This window comes from Oreochromis niloticus, linkage group LG7 (genome assembly GCF_001858045.2).
Source record: "Oreochromis niloticus isolate F11D_XX linkage group LG7, O_niloticus_UMD_NMBU, whole genome shotgun sequence".
Lineage (NCBI taxonomy): Eukaryota > Metazoa > Chordata > Actinopteri > Cichliformes > Cichlidae > Oreochromis > Oreochromis niloticus.
Window position 1 is genome coordinate 45,775,580 of NC_031972.2, and position 6,384 is coordinate 45,781,963.

Below are 6,384 nucleotides of genomic sequence, written 5' to 3' on the forward strand. Positions count from 1 at the left end.
CGTCTGCATGTGTGCACTTACGTGACATGAGGAATGAGTGTGCTTCAAACCAAAAACAAAGGTAAGAGTAAAAATAGCCCCCAGGGCAGCCACAACTTCAGAGAATGACAAATGTGTAAAAGCAGGGGTGTGTGTGTGGGGGGGGGATGTATTCACGTGATTCACATGAATTATGATTGGTACTGATTGGACAAAATGTTACCTTTAGATAAGGTTCAGAAATATATTACTTTAGCAGAAACTTTTTGATCTAATTCAAAAATTAAGTCGTGCACGAAAAACAGGCACGCCGTTCTGAACTGAAATCCACAGACAGCACCTTGCAGTAAAAAAACAACAAATGGAAATGGAAAAAAGAAGCAAAACTATTTTCTTGTCTATGTCCACAAACATACAATATGCTTAACAGTGTCTTTTTGTGTCTTTTCTTTCTTTCTTTCTTTCTTTCTTTCTTTCTTTCTTTCTTTCTTTCTTTCTTTCTTTCTTTCTTTCTTTCTTTTTCTTTTTTTTGTATTTTGGACACTTCAAACTGCCCACTACTTTCATTTCCCCTGGAAACTGTGAAAATGTACTCTGGGTTGTTTAAAGATCATATGACCTTTGTAACAAAGTTGCTATCGTTGCTAATATTGGAGTCATTGTGAGTTCCTGAGAAAACTCCCACTCTGTCTCTGCAGGTATCTATCTATTTATGTTGAAGTTGTTCTCTGACAACTGTAAAATAGGAGCAACAAGGTAACACTAACAGCCTACGGAGGAGAGGACAGGCTGCATAAATGAATCTTGACATGCTCCATTTCCCCTTAACAAGTATTTTCCAAGATTACCCATGTGTTTATTATCATTACAGTAATTTAAAAAAAGATGTTGTTTTAGCCAAAATACCAACCCTAAACCATGTTGTTTCTTAAACCTGCTTTGAAATCACTGCCAATAGGTCAGAATTTCAGAGTTCCCAGAATGAATCTGAATCTGCAACGTGCCCTCAACCCAGATTTCCCACTCACAGATTCAGAGCAACCCCAGCAAACGCTGAGTTAACAATCCAAGATGGTGGGAGTGAATGTAAAAAGTAGAAGGACTGTATATAAAGAAAATGTTCATCTGTACTGCCACTGTATTTGTGACTCACTAACAAACCTTGAATAAACCCATACCCAAAGCACAGACCAGGCTTTATCTATGAAAGTGCTGCAGTGCTGTTTGCACGTGCAAAATAAAAACAAGTATTATGCTATATTGCTAGTGATACCTGAATGGTTCTACCTTGCTACGATGCAAATCAAATGCTGTTTTTCCACAGTTTTTTTTGGAATGCACTAACACATGACCCATGTGATGCCTGATTACTGATTTCCGAGGTTCCTGAAACGTGATGCAAAACCCATTAACATCATTTATTGGGTTTACAAACCATAGAAAATCTGAAGAAAAGCACAGTCCTGATGCCTCTGCACTGATGCAGCAGTAACTGGATTTTTTTCAACTGAAATGTCATTTATTTAAATTAGATCTTGATTATTATAGAAATGCTACATTGAATTATATCTACTTTGGAAAAATCCTTTTCCCCCCTCCTTTTTTTACTTTTTTGTTGGTATCCGTGAATACATTTGAAATATCCACTGCTAAAATAACTTCTCCATTTTTTCTGTTCACTACTTCCACTGTTGTGTAGTCTCATATTATTCCAAGGGAATTATGTATATGTATTTATCTATTTTTACTGATTATAAGCGTTCATCTGAAGAAGTTTATGACGAACTGACTAGCATGAGGGGTGGCTCTCTCCGCAGCAATGACAGCTGACAACTCATCCATTTTCCTTATCTGGGCTGAGATGATGGTAGACTGAGGTACCTCGGACATCCTTCCCCCAAATTCTCCAGCACTTCCTGGGAAATTGTTCCTAGGGCAAGAAGGATTTCTAATCCCAACATTTTTTTTAGGTCAGGCCTGGGATCTCTTAGTGATGAAATCACCATCTTCCTTCTCTCCCCCTCAACTGATGGTGGCAGATGGTTGCCCCTACCTGACCCTGGTTCTGCTGGACCGTTTTTTGTACAGTTATGGGGTCTATAACCTTAAAATATAAAAACGCCTTGAGGCGGTTGTTGTGGTGATATAAATAAAATTGAACTGAACTGAACTGAAATCACAAATGGGTTATGCTGAACCAGTAGAGCAGGATATATCCCTATTTCCAATGCCAAGAAACACAGGTTACCAAGATGATATGAGATTATTTTGCAATTGGCTTTATTATTAGGTTGATAATAAAGCCCCCCCCCCCCCCCCCCCCCCCACACACACACACATTTATGTTCATTGCTCACAACTACGCGAAAGTGTGAAATATGCACCCTGTCTTTCCACATTGCCACCTCCCCCTTTATCTTTATGTGTCTGTGTGTGCAACCTCCGTGAGTGCCTGCATTGACTTGCACTAATGGCCAATCCTCGGCTGCTGCTGCTGCGGCACTGCCTGGTGGGGCTTGCATAGGCTCAGGTGACATCATACCCTCCTGCCACATCCACACGGGCCCAGTGCCACTCTGCTTTTGCCCCCTCCTTTAGAGGGACCCTCTCTATGAGGGCTTTCATGTCTACTAGGCCATGTCATGGGTTTAAGTATGAGTTCATTTCCCAGGCTGGAGTCCAGGGGATGTTTAATTTGGCCCCAGGCGCTAATCATTTCACTAAAGTGGAGGTGATGGCGATGTGTTTATATACACTGCTCATTTTGAGGAAGTACACGGACTCTAAATGCACATGCATTTGCCAAAGTAGCTAGCATGCATCTGATTATAAAAATTTTCACACTTTTTAAAGGCCAGTGAGGAAAGTTGTTATTGGTTCCGTGTGCTTTTTGTGGAAAACAAGGACAAACGTGGATCGTCTTTCTTGGAGTTAACGCGGCAAGTACAGGGCGTGCATGCAATTAAGGACTTAAGCACTTACGTAATATGCATGTGGTGCAAATGTGTGAATGGCAGGGTTACAAAAGTTGTTGTTTTGTGTCTCGCAAACACACCTGAACAGAAATCTAAAGCATTACAAGACTCAACAAAACACTAAATGGTCCTTGCCCAACTCTGACATTTATGCTAACCTTAACCTAACCGCAGTGAACATTATTACAAAACCAATATTCACATTTAATATGATTTAGATTCAGACAGATTTACGGTCCCACATTACACACATAAACACACACACACACACACACACACACATAAACATATCAAGGATACGCTTAAAATTTACTCCCAGTTTCCCACCCCTTCCTCTTTCTCCTGTGTGTTATTTCATTGAAAAGGTTGTGATAAGTGAAATCACACTAAAAATGTGAACCCTGCCCTCATGACTCAACTTACATGCAAACACACCATTGAGTCATGCAGCAATGCCACCAAACAGAAATGACATCATCTCACAATGCGTGTTCAAAGGGGAGGGGAGGGGGCATCTGCAAGTGGTGTTACTATTGTTTGGTTGTTTAGTGTGAGTTTGTAAGGTGTGTGTGTGTGTGTGTGTGTGTGTGTGTGTGTGTGTGTGTGTGTGTGTGTGTGTGTGTGTGTGTGTGTGGGGGTGTCTTAGAGGTGTGTCTGTGCATGTGCATCTGGTTGTGTGTGAGTGCATGTCTTCACATCTCAACCCCCCACATGTGTGAGAGCAGAGTGTGATTCTGGATGACGCTGAGGAAGAAGCAGACTATGACTCACCACCCGTCTGAAAGAGGTGACTCTCCAGGTCTGTGTCAGCTTTTTCCCGCCAAAATCTCCCCCCCATTGTTTGTTCATCCTCCTCCCCCACCGGTGTACCGCACTCCTCCTCCTACAACCTCCCACCTTCTTTTCTCTTCTTAGGCTTCATTCTATCTCTCCTGACCTTTGACCTCATGCTCCCGTTGACCCAAGAGGCCAGGAGAAGTAACTCAGAGTGTGCCTCTGGCCAGAAAAAGAGCTTGCATAAGTGTGTGCAAATGCATTATGAATAAATGATTTTGTAGGGTGTCAGTTTGTTTATATAAATTTCTGTGTCCAAGTAAGGAACTTTTACTTCAGTCAGTCTTTTTAGACTTTGGAGACTGTGCAGATGTGAAGAAATGTACAGAAAATGGAAAATATTACAAATCCTCTTTTTTGAATTCACAGGCACTTCCCCCCCCTTTTCTTTAGGTTTTCCCTTGCAAAATATGATAAATAATAAAAACATGATAAAGCCAAAAACATATCATAATGTAATGATACAAAAATAACCAAAAACGTTTAACCATATACTTCATTTATAAACCAGATACAGAGCGGGTTAATCTTTCCGTGTGACTCAATCAGCATCCTTCTAAAAAGAAAAACCTGAAAGAGGCAAGCATGGAGCAGAGTTGGGAACATGGCAAGGACATCACCTAGATGGGTGGAGGAGAATGGAAAAGTGTTGAGGAAAGGAGAAAATAAAATCTCATTTCTTTGAAGGTATTAAATAAAAGCATATTAAATAAAAGTACAAGTAATAAAATTATTTGTTGATACATACGATGCCACCTTCGCTGCTGACATAAATGGCAGGTGTGAGGAGATCTATAGCACATGAGCTATAGAATTGAGCTAGGTTAAAGAGAAGGAAATAACAAGAATAGGAAACAGATATACTCTATCTCTGTTCACTACAACACAAGTGGAGTTGGCACTCAGCAACAACAGCAACAGAGAGTCGAATTTCCCAGTCAGGAGCCATTTTTCATTCATTCATTTCATTTATGCAACAAACATACAGTCATCTGAAAATGTAAAAATCAGCTGCTGAATGTTGTGCCTTATATTAAAGGAGAGGCAGGAATCTGCCTGATTTGTGTAATGTCATGTTATTTGGTTAGCATGGAATAGCATGGTTTTAGTAGAACAGATTCTGCCTTTTTAACTAGTACTGAAAATGTTGCTATCGAGCCCTTAAATACAGGGTCAGTACTGCTGACACCAATACATTTAGCCTATAAAGCCTTATAAAGCCTATGTAGGTGAAGAGCAGTGTGTCACAATTTATGAGGCAAATCATCATTAATTTGCAAATTTGGAACAAATTTTAATAACCACTAAATCATTGTGATTTTTACTTTTGTCAATAATTAGTTCAGTCATGCTTTTCATGTATTTTGAAACCGGGTTTTTTGGACACCTGCCTGTCTCTAAAGCACTTGGGTTTAACTTCTGTTGTTTAAATGTGTTAAAATAAATAATAAAGACGAGCACACTTTTAAGGCTTGAAAGTAAAACATGTGTTACTGATACTGGAGATCAGGGCTTGTTTTTTCCAGATATCAGAGTCAACTTTCCTTGGCCAAGTTTGTGCACACAAACAAGGAATTTGGTTCACACAAAAACAGACAGAACGTACTATATACAATAGATGAAAATTAAGGTAAAAAACTAATTACAGAAAGCAGGGGGGTAATTTCCAGGGGGGTTAGGGGGGTTATGACCCCCGCAATAATCAGACCCAACCAATAGAACAGCCCCAATAAAATTATGACTTATCGTGCATAAATAGGTTGTTGATTTTCTCAATTCAGGTATTACCAGCAAAATAGTTGCATGTTTAATCATCTGGGAATTTACCCAGATTTATTTATTTATTTAGACAGAGATCTTGACACCCCCCCCCCCAGTGTTCAGCACAAAGTTACGCCGATGACAGAAAGTCTTAAGAAACTATACAACTATAAGTGCAAAACTATTAGATACAAAAGCATTACAATATTACAACTTTACATACTGTTGTCACTGTAGTATATTGTTAATAATAATCATATTAGAATTAAGGGTAAAAGAATGAACGAATGATGAAAAGAGGTCGGAAAAAAAGGAGAAAGCAGAAGCAGGAAGAAGTAAAGTCAGTCATGACCGTGTAAACAAACTTATCAGATGGCTTTATGGTTAAATTATGCCATGTCACTTTACTTCATTTTGCAATTTCAAGTCCACTGAATCATGCATTGTCGTAAGAAGTTGCAAGTTAAACAGGGTTATCGGTAATGTTATGTAAATGGCCTCATTGCCATGGGAAATAAAAGACAAATAGCCATCTTTAGGGTTTTGCAGTTTACGAGGACTTGAAAAATGCATGCGCACATACTTTTAGCAACATGCATTTCGTGTTTTTCAGAGACACACAGTGACTCATACAAAGTCACTGCTTTTGACCGCACATCCACACAAGAGAGTGGTGCCTCTCAGAGCAAACATATAATTGTCAAAGCCTCTCGCTCCTCGACACTTACTCTTTGCTTGTTTGAAACTCCACTGAATAATCTTGACCCCCTGGGTTCAGGAAAGACGCACAAGAGCCAGTCATATGATGTCATCAGGGTCAAAGGGCAGGATTGTG